Source organism: Bactrocera oleae, chromosome 3 (genome assembly GCF_042242935.1).
Source record: "Bactrocera oleae isolate idBacOlea1 chromosome 3, idBacOlea1, whole genome shotgun sequence".
NCBI classification, from domain to species: Eukaryota; Metazoa; Arthropoda; class Insecta; order Diptera; family Tephritidae; genus Bactrocera; species Bactrocera oleae.
Genome location: NC_091537.1, coordinates 45692692 through 45717163, shown reverse-complemented (window position 1 = coordinate 45717163; position 24472 = coordinate 45692692). Strand labels below are relative to the sequence as shown.

The 24472-nt window shown below is 33.1% G+C and overlaps 2 long non-coding RNA genes across 5 annotated transcripts; both read left to right on the top strand.

Moving 5' to 3' along the window:
* Window positions 1-37: 37 nt before the first annotated feature.
* On the top strand, window positions 38-21518 carry LOC118681219 (uncharacterized). Of its 4 annotated transcripts, none has more exons than XR_011395216.1 (10): window positions 38-383; window positions 3734-3807; window positions 3884-4229; window positions 7983-8056; window positions 8133-8478; window positions 12399-12472; window positions 12549-12894; window positions 16798-16871; window positions 21267-21340; window positions 21423-21518. It is a non-coding gene; the product is annotated as an uncharacterized lncRNA (long non-coding RNA). The 4 variants fall into 4 exon arrangements; XR_011395217.1 differs by lacking the exons at window positions 21267-21340; window positions 21423-21518 and adding an exon at window positions 16948-17043 and having other exon boundaries at window positions 81-95; window positions 155-383; XR_011395218.1 differs by lacking the exons at window positions 38-383; window positions 21267-21340; window positions 21423-21518 and adding exons at window positions 2077-2103; window positions 2172-2593; window positions 16948-17043.
* LOC138856166 (uncharacterized) lies at window positions 4829-6396 on the top strand. The gene is made up of 3 exons (XR_011395222.1): window positions 4829-5663; window positions 5731-6276; window positions 6345-6396. It is a non-coding gene; the product is annotated as an uncharacterized lncRNA (long non-coding RNA).
* Window positions 21519-24472: the final 2954 nt, after the last annotated feature.

The following is a 24472-nucleotide window of genomic DNA, read 5'->3' as shown; positions in this document are numbered from 1 at the left end:
AAGCAAAAAATAAGTTTTTAATTCCTTTGTATTTCAGGAGAGAGTATTCATACTTCAGAAGTGTTGTTAAGCTGAATATTACAGTTAGATGGAATGTAAAATTAAAAATGTATAAAATTTCAAAAATAACGAACCAATTCTTTTATTTTCTTAGTCACCTTATACGTAGCCAAGACTTGAATGGTTACGGCTAAATAATGTCCGGTTGACATCTTTTATATTACACTAAAAGTTTGTTTTCTTAACAATTACGGTGTACTGTTTGTCGGAATAATTATACAAATAGTAGGGTAGCTAAAATTTCTAAATGCGTTTTTGCTCTAGCGCTTTGAAGACCTATTGGATCGCGAAAATTACAGAATGAAAAGGAAAAAGGTTTATAAGTAAGTATAATGTATACCTTTATAGTGGTAGAAGCGTCTATGAATTTTCAAAAATGTAAATAAAGTAGTTACAAGAAATGCTGTATCGTGACAGTGTTCGATAACGTTTACGCTCCACGAACTCCTTTCGACAGAGGTTGGATAGGCGGGGAAATTTTCAGGTTTGCGAAACTTTATAAAAAAAAAAAATGTTGCGAAAGAATTCATTATTTGACGTAACTCTGAAAGTTTTACAATCATGTTTGGTATCTTATTAACTTCTAAGATTATAGGCCGTAGACTAACTTAGTTTCAACATTCTATTTTTCTTGTCCGAAATATTTATATTAAAATTAAACTAATTAACTGAAATGAGATATATGTGATATAAACTCAACCGAAGAGGCTAAATTAAATATATTGGGTATATGAGAAAACATCAACATGAGATTTTTTAAAAAATATATTCGGTAAAAATTTAGCAATATACACTTGGGTCCAAATGTTCGGTATCTGGGTGCTTTCTAAATATTATGCTTCTCGCATATTTAACAAATCCATAATCTGTTATGCATCATTAGCAAATAAAAAACGCAACAAAAGTTTTGACTGCGTTCTTATATAGAGGAGGAATTGTGAGGGAAATTTGTAGTAATAATTAATTTTGTATTCGTTATAACTAATTATTTGTTGTTTTTTTTAGCGTAAAACTTAGCGTAGTTCAATACTTCTAAACCATTTTTTCACTTTTATGACTCTTATTTCTTTTACCAAAAACCGATTTCTTTGACTTCTTTTGTTCGTATTTATCAAAAGATTGTGACCTTCCTTTTCCAACGGACGGAATGTCTGCATTTATATACGTTAAAATTTTCACATTTTTAAGTGCAATATTGCAACACACTATCAGCTAAGCATCAGCAATAGACTATCAGCCCTACAAGGCAGAGGTAACCAATGCACTCCTACACTTGTAAAACTCTTACACCACTAAATACTGAAAACTAACGTTGTAAGAGTAGCAACATTCATCATGCATAATTTTTGTATGCGTAGAAATAAGACGCACATACAAATATACCATTTTCCATCAACAATAGCCGGCATTATTTGGAAAAATTGTTTGAGGTAAACACTTTTTATGTTCTTGAATTGTATGTTGTTTCTAAAGAAGTAATTAAATATAATTGCATAGGACGGAGGAAAACTCTCAATGCGCTGCCCGAGATGGAAATCGAGTGGGATCTATTTTGTCGCGATCGTGAAGCGTTGCGTGATATTTTTCTCAATGGTGATTTCAAGACAGGTTGTCTTATATTCTGCTTTAAGGTTGGAAAGACCAATTACTTACATTAGCTTGCTACCTCTAGGCTGTATTGCCTTGCAATTTGCAGCGCATGATTTGGAATGTGCGATAGATTTTCCAATTCAATAAGCGTATGCCCACAAATCTGTCGCCGCCCCGCGTAATTAGCGACATAGGCGATCTCTTGCAGAGCTGTGTCATCTTGTCCAGCTGTGTCATCTTGTCCAATGAGAACGTCACACTGTTGTTTCAGTGTTTAGTTGGCTCGATGCTTTGCACGAAGTACAATATGTAGCCGAGGAGTTCCGTCCATCGGTCGAGGCGTTCTAATGGTTGATTGGTAATATTGAAACGTGGTTTCAGCAGGCATTAACCAACCCTGGCGAAATAGTAGCAGCGCCGGTCGCACAAAGTTTGCATGAACCTGCTAGATAGGTATGCATGGCTGCCCAAATCTTAAATTAACTAATTCATTTACATTGTGTATTTTGTATGGTTTTAAGATAACACACAACACTTTTCATTTACTGGTGTGTCGCCAAATAACGTAGCATTGAAACTAAAACACCCTCTCTAACAGTATTCTTTACTGACTCATCTCTGGGGATCAAGAAATCGTAAATGTCTATTATCAGGTGCTCCATTTTATTAATGACAACGCTGACAAATAGGTGCTACGCATACGTATCATGAATAATGAGGAAACTAATTTCAATGACGAAGATGAAGTCAACTGCACGAGATACAACCGAAGCACTTACACCGAGTTGTTCACCTACCTGCCGATATCTGTATCCCTCCAGAACAAGAGTCACAAGCCGAGCGACTTCTGGGACAGATAAATGTTGCCTGGGAGGCATTATGGCACGGATCAAATTTTAAAATCTGCTATCAGTAATTTCTTCTTTAAAAATATCGAAAAAGGGTTAGTTTTGAAAAAAAACTGTTTTGTAACGCGTAATGGCACGTAAAAAAAATCGCTGAGAAAATAATCGTTCTTGCAGTGCCAAAATATCGAAAAAGAGTTAGTTTTGAAAAAAACTGTTTTGTAACGCGTAATGGCACGTAAAAAAAATCGCTGAGAAAATAATCGTTCTTTCTCAAAAGAAGCGTAAATCCGACCGTGCAACCTCCACGTGGTATGCTTTGGATAACGCTAATGCTGGCGATCAATCAATCATCAATAAAAACGTTTGTCAAAAACTTTGTATTTCTTAAAAACGAAATAAATTTTTTTTCAAGTTTTTTTTAAATTTTCAAAAAAAAATTTCGAAAATTTCGAATTTTTGAAAAAAAAATTTTTGATTGCCTTGCCAGGCGACCAGTAGTTTTAGAGATATCGGCAGTTGAGTGAAAAAGGATCCTTTTGCATTCAAAATTCGATATCTCGAAGACAAATGGTCGTATCTGACTTCTGCAAAAATCAAATTGAAGCTGAATTAACCAGCTATGCGACCTATATATTGGTTTAGCTCGAAAAATTTGTTTCATGCCCGTAGAGCGAAAACAAAAATGAAAAACATTTTGAAAATATTTTTTTCGTGCTTTATCCAAGAATTTCATGGCTACTGGGGCTCAAAAAAATTTTTAACCAAAAAATTCTTAAACTAGAGTCTTCAGGCTTCAAAATCAAGGTTATTTTTATTTCCTGTACGACCATTTTTCACTGAAATGCAGCCTGTTGAAAATTGGCAAAAAATTTGCAAAATTTTTTTGTTACTTCAATTTATGCGAGAAGTATATAATACTTCTTATAAAATTCAGTATCATTATAAGAGCTCAAACCTAATAGAAAATTAGATTATATATTCCGGGTGACATTTACAGCTGCATTTGAATTATTCCTTTGATAAAAAGAAAAAGGCGATTATTGAAGCCAACTAATTATTTAACCACATATTATATTATTACTAATAAAATTCAAGTTGCCAATAATTTCAACAAATTGACATGTTTTATGAAGTTTAGTTTAGATTCGAAGTTTTTATTAAGTCAAGTAGATTTCCTAATAATTTTCGATACGGTTATAGAACGAGCCAAATATATATTTAATGTATATTTTTAGGGTGAATTTCCATACCCTAGCACTTCTTCATGGACTAATTCTGAGTTGGGTATACCAGCGGCGAAAGAATAAAGGTAACTTTTATAATATATGTATATATATATATATATATGAAGCAAAAAATAAGTTTTTAATTCCTTTGTATTTCAGGAGAGAGTATTCATACTTCAGAAGTGTTGTTAAGCTGAATATTACAGTTAGATGGAATGTAAAATTAAAAATGTATAAAATTTCAAAAATAACGAACCAATTCTTTTATTTTCTTAGTCACCTTATACGTAGCCAAGACTTGAATGGTTACGGCTAAATAATGTCCGGTTGACATCTTTTATATTACACTAAAAGTTTGTTTTCTTAACAATTACGGTGTACTGTTTGTCGGAATAATTATACAAATAGTAGGGTAGCTAAAATTTCTAAATGCGTTTTTGCTCTAGCGCTTTGAAGACCTATTGGATCGCGAAAATTACAGAATGAAAAGGAAAAAGGTTTATAAGTAAGTATAATGTATACCTTTATAGTGGTAGAAGCGTCTATGAATTTTCAAAAATGTAAATAAAGTAGTTACAAGAAATGCTGTATCGTGACAGTGTTCGATAACGTTTACGCTCCACGAACTCCTTTCGACAGAGGCTGTGTTCCAACGGTAGGAAAGTAAGAAAAATAAAACTTCTGAAGGGTGAAAGTTAAATTTTAACAATTTCCGTAGCAAATCAGAACGTCAAATTTTTACCATGCTCAAAAGCAGGGTAAATTTTTCAACTTATAAATTATAATTCAGATATGCATTCATGAATAAACGAATTTAAATGAACCACCGCAAAGAAGTATTTTAAGTAAACATTAAGCGACGAATTAAATTATACCTAGCATGTAAATCAGTAGATATAATAATATTATAATAAAACCAAATAATAAAAGGCCAATTTCGAGTTAACCGAACATTTTATACTCTCGCAATTTGGATAGGCGGGGAAATTTTCAGGTTTGCGAAACTTTATAAAAAAAAAAAATGTTGCGAAAGAATTCATTATTTGACGTAACTCTGAAAGTTTTACAATCATGTTTGGTATCTTATTAACTTCTAAGATTATAGGCCGTAGACTAACTTAGTTTCAACATTCTATTTTTCTTGTCCGAAATATTTATATTAAAATTAAACTAATTAACTGAAATGAGATATATGTGATATAAACTCAACCGAAGAGGCTAAATTAAATATATTGGGTATATGAGAAAACATCAACATGAGATTTTTTAAAAAATATATTCGGTAAAAATTTAGCAATATACACTTGGGTCCAAATGTTCGGTATCTGGGTGCTTTCTAAATATTATGCTTCTCGCATATTTAACAAATCCATAATCTGTTATGCATCATTAGCAAATAAAAAACGCAACAAAAGTTTTGACTGCGTTCTTATATAGAGGAGGAATTGTGAGGGAAATTTGTAGTAATAATTAATTTTGTATTCGTTATAACTAATTATTTGTTTTTTTTTTAGCGTAAAACTTAGCGTAGTTCAATACTTCTAAACCATTTTTTCACTTTTATGACTCTTATTTCTTTTACCAAAAACCGATTTCTTTGACTTCTTTTGTTCGTATTTATCAAAAGATTGTGACCTTCCTTTTCCAACGGACGGAATGTCTGCATTTATATACGTTAAAATTTTCATATTTTTAAGTGCAATATTGCAACACACTATCAGCTAAGCATCAGCAATAGACTATCAGCCCTACAAGGCAGAGGTAACCAATGCACTCCTACACTTGTAAAACTCTTACATCACTAAATACTGAAAACTAACGTTGTAAGAGTAGCAACATTCATCATGCATAATTTTTGTATGCGTAGAAATAAGACGCACATACAGATATACCATTTTCCATCAACAATAGCCGGCATTATTTGGAAAAATTGTTTGAGGTAAGCACTTTTTATGTTCTTGAATTGTATGTTGTTTCTAAAGAAGTAATTAAATATAATTGCATAGGACGGAGGAAAACTCTCAATGCGCTGCCCGAGCTGGAAATCGAGTGGGATCTATTTTGTCGCGATCGTGAAGCGTTGCGTGATATTTTTCTCAATGGTGATTTCAAGACAGGTTGTCTTATATTCTGCTTTAAGGTTGGAAAGACCAATTACTTACATTAGCTTGCTACCTCTAGGCTGTATTGCCTTGCAATTTGCAGCGCATGATTTGGAATGTGCGATAGATTTTCCACTTCAATAAGCGCATGCCCACAAATCTGTCGCCGCCGCGCGTAATTAGCGACATAGGCGATCTCTTGCAGAGCTGTGTCATCTTGTCCAGCTGTGTCATCTTGTCCAATGAGAACGTCACACTGTTGTTTCAGTGTTTAGTTGGCTCGATGCTTTGCACGAAGTACAATATGTAGCCGAGGAGTTCCGTCCATCGGTCGAGGCGTTCTAATGGTTGATTGGTAATATTGAAACGCGGTTTCAGCAGGCATTAACCAACCCTGGCGAAATAGTAGCAGCTCCGGTCGCGCAAAGTTTGCATGAACCTGCTAGATAGGTATGCATGGCTGCCCAAATCTTAAATTAACTAATTCATTTACATTGTGTATTTTGTATGGTTTTAAGATAACACACAACACTTTTCATTTACTGGTGTGTCGCCAAATAACGTAGCATTTGAAACTAAAACACCCTCTTTTTTTTTTTTTTTTTTTTTTTTTTTTTTTTTTTAAATAACAGCCCTTGGCCGGATAAAATCCGGGTCAATTCCGGTATCGCAGAACCGGCTGTTGTGGGAATTGAAACACCCTCTCTAACAGTATTCTTTACTGACTCATCTCTGGGGATCAACAAATCGTAAATGTCTATTATCAGGTGCTCCATTTTATTAATGACAACGCTGACAAATAGGTACTACGCATACGTGTCATGAATAATGAGGAAACTAATTTCAATGACGAAGATGAAGTCAACTGCACGAGATACAACCGAAGCACTTACACCGAGTTGTTCACCTACCTGCCGATATCTGTATCCCTCCAGAACAAGAGTCACAAGCCGAGCGACTTCTGGGACAGATAAATGTCGCCTGGGAGGCATTATGGCACGGATCAAATTTTAAAATCTGCTATCAGTAATTTCTTCTTTAAAAATATCGAAAAAGGGTTAGTTTTGAAAAAAAACTGTTTTGTAACGCGTAATGGCACGTAAAAAAAATCGCTGAGAAAATAATCGTTCTTTCTCAAAAGAAGCGTAAATCCGACCGTGCAACCTCCACGTGGTATGCTTTGGTCTTGGGGGTACATTAGACTATAAAACTTTCTTCTAACCTAAGCTTTTGCCCCAATATTGTCGAAGACACAGTCGATTAATCAAATAAGGAGAAAATGGCATTTTTTTTTGCTGTTTTTTTACGTTACCGTTTCAGGTGGAAACAAATTTTTTTTTCAATCAACCATAACAGATTTTTGTAGGAAATTTTGTAAAGAAAACGAAACCGCCCGTCTACTTGCCAGGCGACCAGTAGTTTCAGAGATATCGGCAGTTGAGTGAAAAAGGATCCTTTTGCATTCAAAATTCGATATCTCGAAGACAAATGGTCGTATCTGACTTCTGCAAAAATCAAATTGAAGCTGAATTAACCAGCTATGCGACCTATATATTGGTTTAGCTCGAAAAATTTGTTTCATGCCCGTAGAGCGAAAACAAAAATGAAAAACATTTTGAAAATATTTTTTTCGTGCTTTATCCAAGAATTTCATGGCTACTGGGGCTCAAAAAAATTTTTAACCAAAAAATTCTTAAACTAGAGTCTTCAGGCTTCAAAATCAAGGTTATTTTTATTTCCTGTACGACCATTTTTCACTGAAATGCAGCCTGTTGAAAATTGGCAAAAAATTTGCAAAATTTTTTTGTTACTTCAATTTATGCGAGAAGTATATAATACTTCTTATAAAATTCAGTATCATTATAAGAGCTCAAACCTAATAGAAAATTAGATTATATATTCCGGGTGACATTTACAGCTGCATTTGAATTATTCCTTTGATAAAAAGAAAAAGGCGATTATTGAAGCCAACTAATTATTTAACCACATATTATATTATTACTAATAAAATTCAAGTTGCCAATAATTTCAACAAATTGACATGTTTTATGAAGTTTAGTTTAGATTCGAAGTTTTTATTAAGTCAAGTAGATTTCCTAATAATTTTCGATACGGTTATAGAACGAGCCAAATATATATTTAATGTATATTTTTAGGGTGAATTTCCATACCCTAGCACTTCTTCATGGACTAATTCTGAGTTGGGTATACCAGCGGCGAAAGAATAAAGGTAACTTTTATAATATATGTATATATATATATATATATGAAGCAAAAAATAAGTTTTTAATTCCTTTGTATTTCAGGAGAGAGTATTCATACTTCAGAAGTGTTGTTAAGCTGAATATTACAGTTAGATGGAATGTAAAATTAAAAATGTATAAAATTTCAAAAATAACGAACCAATTCTTTTATTTTCTTAGTCACCTTATACGTAGCCAAGACTTGAATGGTTACGGCTAAATAATGTCCGGTTGACATCTTTTATATTACACTAAAAGTTTGTTTTCTTAACAATTACGGTGTACTGTTTGTCGGAATAATTATACAAATAGTAGGGTAGCTAAAATTTCTAAATGCGTTTTTGCTCTAGCGCTTTGAAGACCTATTGGATCGCGAAAATTACAGAATGAAAAGGAAAAAGGTTTATAAGTAAGTATAATATATACCTTTATAGTGGTAGAAGCGTCTATGAATTTTCAAAAATGTAAATAAAGTAGTTACAAGAAATGCTGTATCGTGACAGTGTTCGATAACGTTTACGCTCCACGAACTCCTTTCGACAGAGGCTGTGTTCCAACGGTAGGAAAGTAAGAAAAATAAAACTTCTGAAGGGTGAAAGTTAAATTTTAACAATTTCCGTAGCAAATCAGAACGTCAAATTTTTACCATGCTCAAAAGCAGGGTAAATTTTTCAACTTATAAATTATAATTCAGATATGCATTCATGAATAAACGAATTTAAATGAACCACCGCAAAGAAGTATTTTAAGTAAACATTAAGCGACGAATTAAATTATACCTAGCATGTAAATCAGTAGATATAATAATATTATAATAAAACCAAATAATAAAAGGCCAATTTCGAGTTAACCGAACATTTTATACTCTCGCAATTTGGATAGGCGGGGAAATTTTCAGGTTTGCGAAACTTTATAAAAAAAAAAAATGTTGCGAAAGAATTCATTATTTGACGTAACTCTGAAAGTTTTACAATCATGTTTGGTATCTTATTAACTTCTAAGATTATAGGCCGTAGACTAACTTAGTTTCAACATTCTATTTTTCTTGTCCGAAATATTTATATTAAAATTAAACTAATTAACTGAAATGAGATATATGTGATATAAACTCAACCGAAGAGGCTAAATTAAATATATTGGGTATATGAGAAAACATCAACATGAGATTTTTTAAAAAATATATTCGGTAAAAATTTAGCAATATACACTTGGGTCCAAATGTTCGGTATCTGGGTGCTTTCTAAATATTATGCTTCTCGCATATTTAACAAATCCATAATCTGTTATGCATCATTAGCAAATAAAAAACGCAACAAAAGTTTTGACTGCGTTCTTATATAGAGGAGGAATTGTGAGGGAAATTTGTAGTAATAATTAATTTTGTATTCGTTATAACTAATTATTTGTTTTTTTTTTAGCGTAAAACTTAGCGTAGTTCAATACTTCTAAACCATTTTTTCACTTTTATGACTCTTATTTCTTTTACCAAAAACCGATTTCTTTGACTTCTTTTGTTCGTATTTATCAAAAGATTGTGACCTTCCTTTTCCAACGGACGGAATGTCTGCATTTATATACGTTAAAATTTTCATATTTTTAAGTGCAATATTGCAACACACTATCAGCTAAGCATCAGCAATAGACTATCAGCCCTACAAGGCAGAGGTAACCAATGCACTCCTACACTTGTAAAACTCTTACATCACTAAATACTGAAAACTAACGTTGTAAGAGTAGCAACATTCATCATGCATAATTTTTGTATGCGTAGAAATAAGACGCACATACAGATATACCATTTTCCATCAACAATAGCCGGCATTATTTGGAAAAATTGTTTGAGGTAAGCACTTTTTATGTTCTTGAATTGTATGTTGTTTCTAAAGAAGTAATTAAATATAATTGCATAGGACGGAGGAAAACTCTCAATGCGCTGCCCGAGCTGGAAATCGAGTGGGATCTATTTTGTCGCGATCGTGAAGCGTTGCGTGATATTTTTCTCAATGGTGATTTCAAGACAGGTTGTCTTATATTCTGCTTTAAGGTTGGAAAGACCAATTACTTACATTAGCTTGCTACCTCTAGGCTGTATTGCCTTGCAATTTGCAGCGCATGATTTGGAATGTGCGATAGATTTTCCACTTCAATAAGCGCATGCCCACAAATCTGTCGCCGCCGCGCGTAATTAGCGACATAGGCGATCTCTTGCAGAGCTGTGTCATCTTGTCCAGCTGTGTCATCTTGTCCAATGAGAACGTCACACTGTTGTTTCAGTGTTTAGTTGGCTCGATGCTTTGCACGAAGTACAATATGTAGCCGAGGAGTTCCGTCCATCGGTCGAGGCGTTCTAATGGTTGATTGGTAATATTGAAACGCGGTTTCAGCAGGCATTAACCAACCCTGGCGAAATAGTAGCAGCGCCGGTCGCGCAAAGTTTGCATGAACCTGCTAGATAGGTATGCATGGCTGCCCAAATCTTAAATTAACTAATTCATTTACATTGTGTATTTTGTATGGTTTTAAGATAAAACGCAACACTTTTCATTTACTGGTGTGTCGCCAAATAACGTAGCATTGAAACTAAAACACCCTCTCTAACAGTATTCTTTACTGACTCATCTCTGGGGATCAAGAAATCGTAAATGTCTATTATCAGGTGCTCCATTTTATTAATGACAACGCTGACAAATAGGTGCTACGCATACGTATCATGAATAATGAGGAAACTAATTTCAATGACGAAGATGAAGTCAACTGCACGAGATACAACCGAAGCACTTACACCGAGTTGTTCACCTACCTGCCGATATCTGTATCCCTCCAGAACAAGAGTCACAAGCCGAGCGACTTCTGGGACAGATAAATGTTGCCTGGGAGGCATTATGGCACGGATCAAATTTTAAAATCTGCTATCAGTAATTTCTTCTTTAAAAATATCGAAAAAGGGTTAGTTTTGAAAAAAAACTGTTTTGTAACGCGTAATGGCACGTAAAAAAAATCGCTGAGAAAATAATCGTTCTTGCAGTGCCAAAATATCGAAAAAGAGTTAGTTTTGAAAAAAACTGTTTTGTAACGCGTAATGGCACGTAAAAGCTGAGAAAATAATCGTTCTTTCTCAAAAGAAGCGTAAATCCGACCGTGCAACCTCCACGTGGTATGCTTTGGATAACGCTAATGCTGGCGGTCAATCAATCATCAATAAAAACGTTTGTCAAAAACTTTGTATTTCTTAAAAACGAAATAAATTTTTTTTCAAGTTTTTTTTAAATTTTCAAAAAAAAATTTCGAAAATTTCGAATTTTTGAAAAAAAAATTTTTGATTTTGATTTTGACCGATCGGTCTAAAAATTTAAGGGGGTCTTGGGGGTACATTAGACTATAAAACTTTCTTCTAACCTAAGCTTTTGCCCCAATATTGTCGAAGACACAGTCGATTAATCAAATAAGGAGAAAATGGCATTTTTTTTGCTGTTTTTTTACGTTACCGTTTCAGGTGGAAACAAATTTTTTTTTCAATCAACCATAACAGATTTTTGTAGGAAATTTTGTAAAGAAAACGAAACCGCCCGTCTACTTGCCAGGCGACCAGTAGTTTCAGAGATATCGGCAGTTGAGTGAAAAAGGATCCTTTTGCATTCAAAATTCGATATCTCGAAGACAAATGGTCGTATCTGACTTCTGCAAAAATCAAATTGAAGCTGAATTAACCAGCTATGCGACCTATACATTGGTTTAGCTCGAAAAATTTGTTTCATGCCCGTAGAGCGAAAACAAAAATGAAAAACATTTTGAAAATATTTTTTTCGTGCTTTATCCAAGAATTTCATGGCTACTGGGGCTCAAAAAAATTTTTAACCAAAAAATTCTTAAACTAGAGTCTTCAGGCTTCAAAATCAAGGTTATTTTTATTTCCTGTACGACCATTTTTCACTGAAATGCAGCCTGTTGAAAATTGGCAAAAAATTTGCAAAATTTTTTTGTTACTTCAATTTATGCGAGAAGTATATAATACTTCTTATAAAATTCAGTATCATTATAAAAGCTCAAACCTAATAGAAAATTAGATTATATATTCCGGGTGACATTTACAGCTGCATTTGAATTATTCCTTTGATAAAAAGAAAAAGGCGATTATTGAAGCCAACTAATTATTTAACCACATATTATATTATTACTAATAAAATTCAAGTTGCCAATAATTTCAACAAATTGACATGTTTTATGAAGTTTAGTTTAGATTCGAAGTTTTTATTAAGTCAAGTAGATTTCCTAATAATTTTCGATACGGTTATAGAACGAGCCAAATATATATTTAATGTATATTTTTAGGGTGAATTTCCATACCCTAGCACTTCTTCATGGACTAATTCTGAGTTGGGTATACCAGCGGCGAAAGAATAAAGGTAACTTTTATAATATATGTATATATATATATATATATGAAGCAAAAAATAAGTTTTTAATTCCTTTGTATTTCAGGAGAGAGTATTCATACTTCAGAAGTGTTGTTAAGCTGAATATTACAGTTAGATGGAATGTAAAATTAAAAATGTATAAAATTTCAAAAATAACGAACCAATTCTTTTATTTTCTTAGTCACCTTATACGTAGCCAAGACTTGAATGGTTACGGCTAAATAATGCCCGGTTGACATCTTTTATATTACACTAAAAGTTTGTTTTCTTAACAATTACGGTGTACTGTTTGTCGGAATAATTATACAAATAGTAGGGTAGCTAAAATTTCTAAATGCGTTTTTCCTCTAGCGCTTTGAAGACCTATTGGATCGCGAAAATTACAGAATGAAAAGGAAAAAGGTTTATAAGTAAGTATAATGTATACCTTTATAGTGGTAGAAGCGTCTATGAATTTTCAAAAATGTAAATAAAGTAGTTACAAGAAATGCTGTATCGTGACAGTGTTCGATAACGTTTACGCTCCACGAACTCCTTTCGACAGAGGCTGTGTTCCAACGGTAGGAAAGTAAGAAAAATAAAACTTCTGAAGGGTGAAAGTTAAATTTTAACAATTTCCGTAGCAAATCAGAACGTCAAATTTTTACCATGCTCAAAAGCTGGGTAAATTTTTCAACTTATAAATTATAATTCAGATATGCATTCATGAATAAACGAATTTAAATGAACCAGCGCAAAGAAGTATTTTAAGTAAACATTAAGCGACGAATTAAATTATACCTAGCATGTAAATCAGTAGATATAATAATATTATAATAAAACCAAATAATAAAAGGCCAATTTCGAGTTAACCGAACATTTTATACTCTCTCAATTTGGATAGGCGGGGAAATTTTCAGGTTTGCGAAACTTTATAAAAAAAAAAAATGTTGCGAAAGAATTCATTATTTGACGTAACTCTGAAAGTTTTACAATCATGTTTGGTATCTTATTAACTTCTAAGATTATAGGCCGTAGACTAACTTAGTTTCAACATTCTATTTTTCTTGTCGGAAATATTTATATTAAAATTAAACTAATTAACTGAAATGAGATATATGTGATATAAACTCAACCGAAGAGGCTAAATTAAATATATTGGGTATATGAGAAAACATCAACATGAGATTTTTTAAAAAATATATTCGGTAAAAATTTAGCAATATACACTTGGGTCCAAATGTTCGGTATCTGGGTGCTTTCTAAATATTATGCTTCTCGCATATTTAACAAATCCATAATCTGTTATGCATCATTAGCAAATAAAAAACGCAACAAAAGTTTTGACTGCGTTCTTATATAGAGGAGGAATTGTGAGGGAAATTTGTAGTAATAATTAATTTTGTATTCGTTATAACTAATTATTTGTTTTTTTTTTTAGCGTAAAACTTAGCGTAGTTCAATACTTCTAAACCATTTTTTCACTTTTATGACTCTTATTTCTTTTACCAAAAACCGATTTCTTTGACTTCTTTTGTTCGTATTTATCAAAAGATTGTGACCTTCCTTTTCCAACGGACGGAATGTCTGCATTTATATACGTTAAAATTTTCATATTTTTAAGTGCAATATTGCAACACACTATCAGCTAAGCATCAGCAATAGACTATCAGCCCTACAAGGCAGAGGTAACCAATGCACTCCTACACTTGTAAAACTCTTACATCACTAAATACTGAAAACTAACGTTGTAAGAGTAGCAACATTCATCATGCATAATTTTTGTATGCGTAGAAATAAGACGCACATACAGATATACCATTTTCCATCAACAATAGCCGGCATTATTTGGAAAAATTGTTTGAGGTAAGCACTTTTTATGTTCTTGAATTGTATGTTGTTTCTAAAGAAGTAATTAAATATAATTGCATAGGACGGAGGAAAACTCTCAATGCGCTGCCCGAGCTGGAAATCGAGTGGGATCTATTTTGTCGCGATCGTGAAGCGTTGCGTGATATTTTTCTCAATGGTGATTTCAAGACAGGTTGTCTTATATTCTGCTTTAAGGTTGGAAAGACCAATTACTTACATTAGCTTGCTACCTCTAGGCTGTATTGCCTTGCAATTTGCAGCGCATGATTTGGAATGTGCGATAGATTTTCCACTTCAATAAGCGCATGCCCACAAATCTGTCGCCGCCGCGCGTAATTAGCGACATAGGCGATCTCTTGCAGAGCTGTGTCATCTTGTCCAGCTGTGTCATCTTGTCCAATGAGAACGTCACACTGTTGTTTCAGTGTTTAGTTGGCTCGATGCTTTGCACGAAGTACAATATGTAGCCGAGGAGTTCCGTCCATCGGTCGAGGCGTTCTAATGGTTGATTGGTAATATTGAAACGCGGTTTCAGCAGGCATTAACCAACCCTGGCGGAATAGTAGCAGCTCCGGTCGCGCAAAGTTTGCATGAACCTGCTAGATAGGTATGCATGGCTGCCCAAATCTTAAATTAACTAATTCATTTACATGTGTCGCCAAATAACGTAGCATTGAAACTAAAACACCCTCTCTAACAGTATTCTTTACTGACTCATCTCTGGGGATCAAGAAATCGTAAATGTCTATTATCAGGTGCTCCATTTTATTAATGACAACGCTGACAAATAGGTGCTACGCATACGTATCATGAATAATGAGGAAACTAATTTCAATGACGAAGATGAAGTCAACTGCACGAGATACAACCGAAGCACTTACACCGAGTTGTTCACCTACCTGCCGATATCTGTATCCCTCCAGAACAAGAGTCACAAGCCGAGCGACTTCTGGGACAGATAAATGTCGCCTGGGAGGCATTATGGCACGGATCAAATTTTAAAATCTGCTATCAGTAATTTCTTCTTTAAAAATATCGAAAAAGGGTTAGTTTTGAAAAAAAACTGTTTTGTAACGCGTAATGGCACGTAAAAAAAATCGCTGAGAAAATAATCGTTCTTTCTCAAAAGAAGCGTAAATCCGACCGTGCAACCTCCACGTGGTATGCTTTGGATAACGCTAATGCTGGCGGTCAATCAATCATCAATAAAAACGTTTGTCAAAAACTTTGTATTTCTTAAAAACGAAATAAATTTTTTTTCAAGTTTTTTTTAAATTTTCAAAAAAAAAATTTCGAAAATTTCGATTTTTATACTCAATCTTCAAAAATCTCAAAATTGAGTAAAAAGTCCAAAAAAAATTAAAAAATTGAATTTGAAAAAGATTAGGTCAAATTTAAGAAACAAAATCTTGTTCCCTTAATTTTTTCAAAATTTCAATCAATCGGTCCGGGTAAACCGCTGAACCGATCGGTCTAAAAATTTAAGGGGGTCTTGGGGGTACATTAGACTATAAAACTTTCTTCTAACCTAAGCTTTTGCCCCAATATTGTCGAAGACACAGTCGATTAATCAAATAAGGAGAAAATGGCATTTTTTTTTGCTGTTTTTTTACGTTACCGTTTCAGGTGGAAACAAATTTTTTTTTCAATCAACCATAACAGATTTTTGTAGGAAATTTTGTAAAGAAAACGAAACCGCCCGTCTACTTGCCAGGCGACCAGTAGTTTCAGAGATATCGGCAGTTGAGTGAAAAAGGATCCTTTTGCATTCAAAATTCGATATCTCGAAGACAAATGGTCGTATCTGACTTCTGCAAAAATCAAATTGAAGCTGAATTAACCAGCTATGCGACCTATACATTGGTTTAGCTCGAAAAATTTGTTTCATGCCCGTAGAGCGAAAACAAAAATGAAAAACATTTTGAAAATATTTTTTTCGTGCTTTATCCAAGAATTTCATGGCTACTGGGGCTCAAAAAAATTTTTAACCAAAAAATTCTTAAACTAGAGTCTTCAGGCTTCAAAATCAAGGTTATTTTTATTTCCTGTACGACCATTTTTCACTGAAATGCAGCCTGTTGAAAATTGGCAAAAAATTTGCAAAATTTTTTTGTTACTTCAATTTATGCGAGAAGTATATAATACTTCTTATAAAATTCAGTATCATTATAAGAGCTAAAACCTAATAGAAAATTAGATTATATATTCCGGGTGACATTTACAGCTGCATTTGAATTATTCCTTTGATAAAAAGAAAAAGGCGATTATTGAAGCCAACTAATTATTTAACCACATATTATATTATTACTAATAAAATTCAAGTTGCCAATAATTTCAACAAATTGACATGTTTTATGAAGTTTAGTTTAGATTCGAAGTTTTTATTAAGTCAAGTAGATTTCCTAATAATTTTCGATACGGTTATAGAACGAGCCAAATATATATTTAATGTATATTTTTAGGGTGAATTTCCATACCCTAGCACTTCTTCATGGACTAATTCTGAGTTGGGTATACCAGCGGCGAAAGAATAAAGGTAACTTTTATAATATATGTATATATATATATATATATGAAGCAAAAAATAAGTTTTTAATTCCTTTGTATTTCAGGAGAGAGTATTCATACTTCAGAAGTGTTGTTAAGCTGAATATTACAGTTAGATGGAATGTAAAATTAAAAATGTATAAAATTTCAAAAATAACGAACCAATTCTTTTATTTTCTTAGTCACCTTATACGTAGCCAAGACTTGAATGGTTACGGCTAAATAATGCCCGGTTGACATCTTTTATATTACACTAAAAGTTTGTTTTCTTAACAATTACGGTGTACTGTTTGTCGGAATAATTAGACAAATAGTAGGGTAGCTAAAATTTCTAAATGCGTTTTTCCTCTAGCGCTTTGAAGACCTATTGGATCGCGAAAATTACAGAATGAAAAGGAAAAAGGTTTATAAGTAAGTATAATGTATACCTTTATAGTGGTAGAAGCGTCTATGAATTTTCAAAAATGTAAATAAAGTAGTTACAAGAAATGCTGTATCGTGACAGTGTTCGATAACGTTTACGCTCCACGAACTCCTTTCGACAGAGGCTGTGTTCCAACGGTAGGAAAGTAAGAAAAATAAAACTTCTGAAGGGTGAAAGTTAAATTTTAACAATTTCCGTAGCAAATCAGAACGTCAAATTTTTACCATGCTCAAAAGCTGGGTAAATTTTTCAACTTATAAATTATAATTCAGATATGCATTCATGAATAAACGAATTGAAATGAACCACCGCAAAGAAGTATTTTAAGTAAACATTAAGCGACGAATGAAATTATACCTAGCATGTAAATCAGTAGATATAATAATATTATAATAAAACCAAATAATAAAAGGCCAATTTCGAGTTAACCGAACATTTTATACTCTCGCAATTTGGATAGGCGGGGAAATTTTCAGGTTTGCGAAACTTTATAAAAAAAAAAATGTTGCGAAAGAATTCATTATTTGACGTAAGTCTGAAAGTTTTACAATCATGTTTGGTATCTTATTAACTTCTAAGATTATAGGCCGTAGACTAACTTAGTTTCAACATTCTATTTTTCTTGTCCGAAATATTTATATTAAAATTAAACTAATTAACTGAAATGAGATATATGTGATATAAACTCAACCGAAGAGGCTAAATTAAATATATTGGGTATATGAGAAAACACCAACATGAGATTTTTTAAAAAATATATTCGGTAAAAATTTAGCAATATACACTTGGGTCCAAATGTTCGGTATCTGGGTGCTTTCTAAATATTATGCTTCTCGCATATTTAACAAATCCATAATCTGTTATGCATCATTAGCAAATAAAAAACGCAACAAAAGTTTTGACTGCGTTCTTATATAGAGGAGGAATTGTGAGGGAAATTTGTAGTAATAATTAATTTTGTATTCGTTATAACTAATTATTTGTTTTTTTTTTAGCGTAAAACTTAGCGTAGTTCAATACTTCTAAACCATTTTTTCACTTTTATGACTCTTATTTCTTTTACCAAAAACCGATTTCTTTGACTTCTTTTGTTCGTATTTATCAAAAGATTGTGACCTTCCTTTTCCAACGGACGGAATGTCTGCATTTATATACGTTAAAATTTTCATATTTTTAAGTGCAATATTGCAACACACTATCAGCTAAGCATCAGCAATAGACTATCAGCCCTACAAGGCAGAGGTAACCAATGCACTCCTACACTTGTAAAACTCTTACATCACTAAATACTGAAAACTAACGTTGTAAGAGTAGCAACATTCATCATGCATAATTTTTGTATGCGTAGAAATAAGACGCACATACAGATATACCATTTTCCATCAACAATAGCCGGCATTATTTGGAAAAATTGTTTGAGGTAAGCACTTTTTATGTTCTTGAATTGTATGTTGTTTCTAAAGAAGTAATTAAATATAATTGATTAGGACGGAGGAAAACTCTCAATGCGCTGCCCGAGCTGGAAATCGAGTGGGATCTATTTTGTCGCGATCGTGAAGCGTTGCGTGATATTTTTCTCAATGGTGATTTCAAGACAGGTTGTCTTATATTCTGCTTTAAGGTTGGAAAGACCAATTACTTACATTAGCTTGCTACCTCTAGGCTGTATTGCCTTGCAATTTGCAGCGCATGATTTGGAATGTGCGATAGATTTTCCACTTCAATAAGCGCATGCCCACAAATCTGTCGCCGCCGCGCGTAATTAGCGACATAGGCGATCTCTTGCAGAGCTGTGTCATCTTGTCCAGCTGTGTCATCTTGTCCAATGAGAACGTCACACTGTTGTTTCAGTGTTTAGTTGGCTCGATGCTTTGCACGAAGTACAATATGTAGCCGAGGAGTTCCGTCCATCGGTCGAGGCGTTCTAATGGTTGATTGGTAATATTGAAACGCGGTTTCAGCAGGCATTAACCAACCCTGGCGAAATAGTAGCAGCTCCGGTCGCGCAAAGTTTGCATGAACCTGCTAGATAGGTATGCATGGCTGCCCAAATCTTAAATTAACTAATTCATTTACATTGTGTATTTTGTATGGTTTTAAGATAAAACACAACACTTTTCATTTACTGGTGTGTCGCCAAATAACGTAGCATTGAAACTAAACCACCCTCTCTAACAGTATTCTTTACTGACTCATCTCTGGGGATCAAGAAATCGTAAATGTTTATTATCAGGTGCTCCATTTTATTAATGACAACGCTGACAAATAGGTGCTACGCATACGTATCATGAATAATGAGGAAACTAATTTCAATGACGAAGATGAAGTCAACTGCACGAGATACAACCGAAGCACTTACACCGAGTTGTTCACCTACCTGCCGATATCTGTATCCCTCCAGAACAAGAGTCACAAGCCGAGCGACTTCTGGGACAGATAAATGTCGCCTGGGAGGCATTATGGCACGGATCAAATTTTAAAATCTGCTATCAGTAATTTCTTCTTTAAAAATATCGAAAAAGGGTTAGTTTTGAAAAAAAACTGTTTTGTAACGCGTAATGGCACGTAAAAAAAATCGCTGAGAAAATAATCGTTCTTTCTCAAAAGAAGCGTAAATCCGACCGTGCAACCTCCACGTGGTATGCTTTGGATAACGCTAATGCTGGCGGTGAATCAATCATCAATAAAAACGTTTGTCAAAAACTTTGTATTTCTTAAAAACGAAATAAATTTTTTTTCAAGTTTTTTTTAAATTTTCAAAAAAAAAATTTCGAAAATTTCGAATTTTTGAAAAAAAAATTTTTGATATTTTTTTTTATACTCAATCTTCAAAATTGAGTAAAAAGTCGAAAAAAAATTAAAAAATTGAATTTGAAAAAGATTAGGTCAAATTTAAGAAACAAAATCTTGTTCCCTTAATTTTTTCAAAATTTCAATCAATCGGTCCGGGTCAACCGCTGAACCGATCGGTCTAAAAATTTAAGGGGGTCTTGGGGGTACATTAGACTATAAAACTTTCTTCTAACCTAAGCTTTTGCCCCAATATTGTCGAAGACACAGTCGATTAATCAAATAAGGAGAAAATGGCATTTTTTTTTGCTGTTTTTTTACGTTACCGTTTCAGGTGGAAACAAATTTTTTTTTCAATCAACCATAACAGATTTTTGTAGGAAATTTTGTAAAGAAAACGAAACCGCCCGTCTACTTGCCAGGCGACCAGTAGTTTCAGAGATATCGGCAGTTGAGTGAAAAAGGATCCTTTTGCATTCAAAATTCGATATCTCGAAGACAAATGGTCGTATCTGACTTCTGCAAAAATCAAATTGAAGCTGAATTAACCAGCTATGCGACCTATACATTGGTTTAGCTCGAAAAATTTGTTTCATGCCCGTAGAGCGAAAACAAAAATGAAAAACATTTTGAAAATATTTTTTTCGTGCTTTATCCAAGAATTTCATGGCTACTGGGGCTCAAAAAAATTTTTAACCAAAAAATTCTTAAACTAGAGTCTTCAGGCTTCAAAATCAAGGTTTTTTTTATTTCCTGTACGACCATTTTTCACTGAAATGCAGCCTGTTGAAAATTGGCAAAAAATTTGCAAAATTTTTTTGTTACTTCAATTTATGCGAGAAGTATATAATACTTCTTATAAAATTCAGTATCATTATAAGAGCTAAAACCTAATAGAAAATTAGATTATATATTCCGGGTGACATTTACAGCTGCATTTGAATTATTCCTTTGATAAAAAGAAAAAGGCGATTATTGAAGCCAACTAATTATTTAACCACATATTATATTATTACTAATAAAATTCAAGTTGCCAATAATTTCAACAAATTGACATGTTTTATGAAGTTTAGTTTAGATTCGAAGTTTTTATTAAGTCAAGTAGATTTCCTAATAATTTTCGATACGGTTATAGAACGAGCCAAATATATATTTAATGTATATTTTTAGGGTGAATTTCCATACCCTAGCACTTCTTCATGGACTAATTCTGAGTTGGGTATACCAGCGGCGAAAGAATAAAGGTAACTTTTATAATATATGTATATATATATATATATATATATATGAAGCAAAAAATAAGTTTTTAATTCCTTTGTATTTCAGGAGAGAGTATTCATACTTCAGAAGTGTTGTTAAGCTGAATATTACAGTTAGATGGAATGTAAAATTAAAAATGTATAAAATTTCAAAAATAACGAACCAATTCTTTTATTTTCTTAGTCACCTTATACGTAGCCAAGACTTGAATGGTTACGGCTAAATAATGCCCGGTTGACATCTTTTATATTACACTAAAAGTTTGTTTTCTTAACAATTACGGTGTACTGTTTGTCGGAATAATTATACAAATAGTAGGGTAGCTAAAATTTCTAAATGCGTTTTTCCTCTAGCGCTTTGAAGACCTATTGGATCGCGAAAATTACAGAATGAAAAGGAAAAAGGTTTATAAGTAAGTATAATGTATACCTTTATAGTGGTAGAAGCGTCTATGAATTTTCAAAAATGTAAATAAAGTAGTTACAAGAAATGCTGTATCGTGACAGTGTTCGATAACGTTTACGCTCCACGAACTCCTGTCGACAGAGGCTGTGTTCCAACGGTAGGAAAGTAAGAAAAATAAAACTTCTGAAGGGTGAAAGTTAAATTTTAACAATTTTCGTAGCAAATCAGAACGTCAAATTTTTACCATGCTCAAAAGCTGGGTAAATTTTTCAACTTATAAATTATAATTCAGATATGCATTCATGAATAAACGAATTGAAATGAACCACCGCAAAGAAGTATTTTAAGTAAACATTAAGCGACGAATGAAATTATACCTAGCATGTAAATCAGTAGATATAATAATATTATAATAAAACCAAATAATGAAAGGCCAATTTCGAGTTAACCGAACATTTTATACTCTCGCAATTTGGATAGGCGGGGAAATTTTCAGGTTTGCGAAACTTTATAAAAAAAAAAATGTTGCGAAAGAATTCATTATTTGACGTAAGTCTGAAAGTTTTACAATCATGTTTGGTATCTTATTAACTTCTAAGATTATAGGCCGTAGACTAACTTAGTTTCAACATTCTATTTTTCTTGTCCGAAATATTTATATTAAAATTAAACTAATTAACTGAAATGAGATATATGTGATATAAACTCAACCGAAGAGGCTAAATGAAATATATTGGGTATATGAGAAAACACCAACATGAGATTTTTTAAAAAATATATTCGGTAAAAATTTAGCAATATACACTTGGGTCCAAATGTTCGGTATCTGGGTGCTTTCTAAATATTATGCTTCTCGCATATTTAACAAATCCATAATCTGTTATGCATCATTAGCAAATAAAAAACGCAACAAAAGTTTTGACTGCGTTCTTATATAGAGGAGGAATTGTGAGGGAAATTTGTAGTAATAATTAATTTTGTATTCGTTATAACTAATTATTTGATTTTTATTTATTTTTATAAATTTATTTTTATTAATAATATTTATTTTTATAAAAAAACCGATTTCTTTGACTTCTTTTGTTCGTATTTATCAAAAGATTGTGACCTTCCTTTTCCAACGGACGGAATGTCTGCATTTATATACGTTAAAATTTTCATATTTTTAAGTGCAATATTGCAACACACTATCAGCTAAGCATCAGCAATAGACTATCTAAAACTAACGTTGTAAGAGTAGCAACATTCATCATGCATAATTTTTGTATGCGTAGAAATAAGACGCACATACAGATATACCATTTTCCATCAACAATAGCCGGCATTATTTGGAAAAATTGTTTGAGGTAAGCACTTTTTATGTTCTTGAATTGTATGTTGTTTCGAAAGAAGTAATTAAATATAATTGCATAGACGGAGGAAAACTCTCAATGCGCTGCCCGAGCTGGAAATCGAGTGGGATCTATTTTGTCGCGATCGTGAAGCGTTTTGTGATATTTTTCTCAATGGTGATTTCAAGACAGGTTGTCTTATATTCTGATTTAAGGTTGGAAAGACCAATTACTTACATTAGCTTGCTACCTCTAGGCTGTATTGCCTTGCAATTTGCAGCGCATGATTTGGAATGTGCGATAGATTTTCCACTTCAATAAGCGAATGCCCACAAATCTGTCGCCGCCGCGCGTAATTAGCGACATAGGCGATCTCTTGCAGAGCTGTGTCATCTTGTCCAGCTGTGTCATCTTGTCCAATGAGAACGTCACACTGTTGTTTCAGTGTTTAGTTGGCTCGATGCTTTGCACGAAGTACAATATGTAGCCGAGGAGTTCCGTCCATCGGTCGAGGCGTTCTAATGGTTGATTGGTAATATTGAAACGCGTTTTCAGCAGGCATTAACCAACCCTGGCGAAATAGTAGCAGCTCCGGTCGCGCAAAGTTTGCATGAACCTGCTAGATAGGTATGCATGGCTGCCCAAATCTTAAATTAACTAATTCATTTACATTGTGTATTTTGTATGGTTTTAAGATAACACACAACACTTTTCATTTACTGGTGTGTCGCCAAATAACGTAGCATTGAAACTAAAACACCCTCTCTAACAGTATTCTTTACTGACTCATCTCTGTGGATCAAGAAATCGTAAATGTCTATTATCAGGTGCTCCATTTTATTAATGACAACGCTGACAAATAGGTGCTACGCATACGTATCATGAATAATGAGGAAACTAATTTCAATGACGAAGATGAAGTCAACTGCTCTCAGACATGACATTGCAACTCTTCTAATAATATAAAATCCTAAATAATTTAATCATAACTGGCCAATATTGTATATTTCCATGTTGAATATGTATATATACTTTATTTATGGGAATTGTTATCAAAAATTGTTTTTTTCTGGTTTTTTTTAGCACAAAATTGAAAGTGGAAGATTTCTTCATTTTAACTTAAAATATTTTGTTTGGTTAGAAAATGTCGTCAGCTGAAATTTGAACATTTTGTTTGGTTACCTTAACTTAGGTAATCCATGTTAATCATTTGTTTGGATAAGGTAACCAAACAAAAGATTCTATGTTGAAATTTCAGTAGAATTTTTAAAATTTCTTGACATGGTAATCACCGTAGATACATATCTACATATGTTAGATAGATAGATAGATTAGTTTTGAGGTATGCACCGCGACCTATGGTCTATTGTGCCCTCCTCT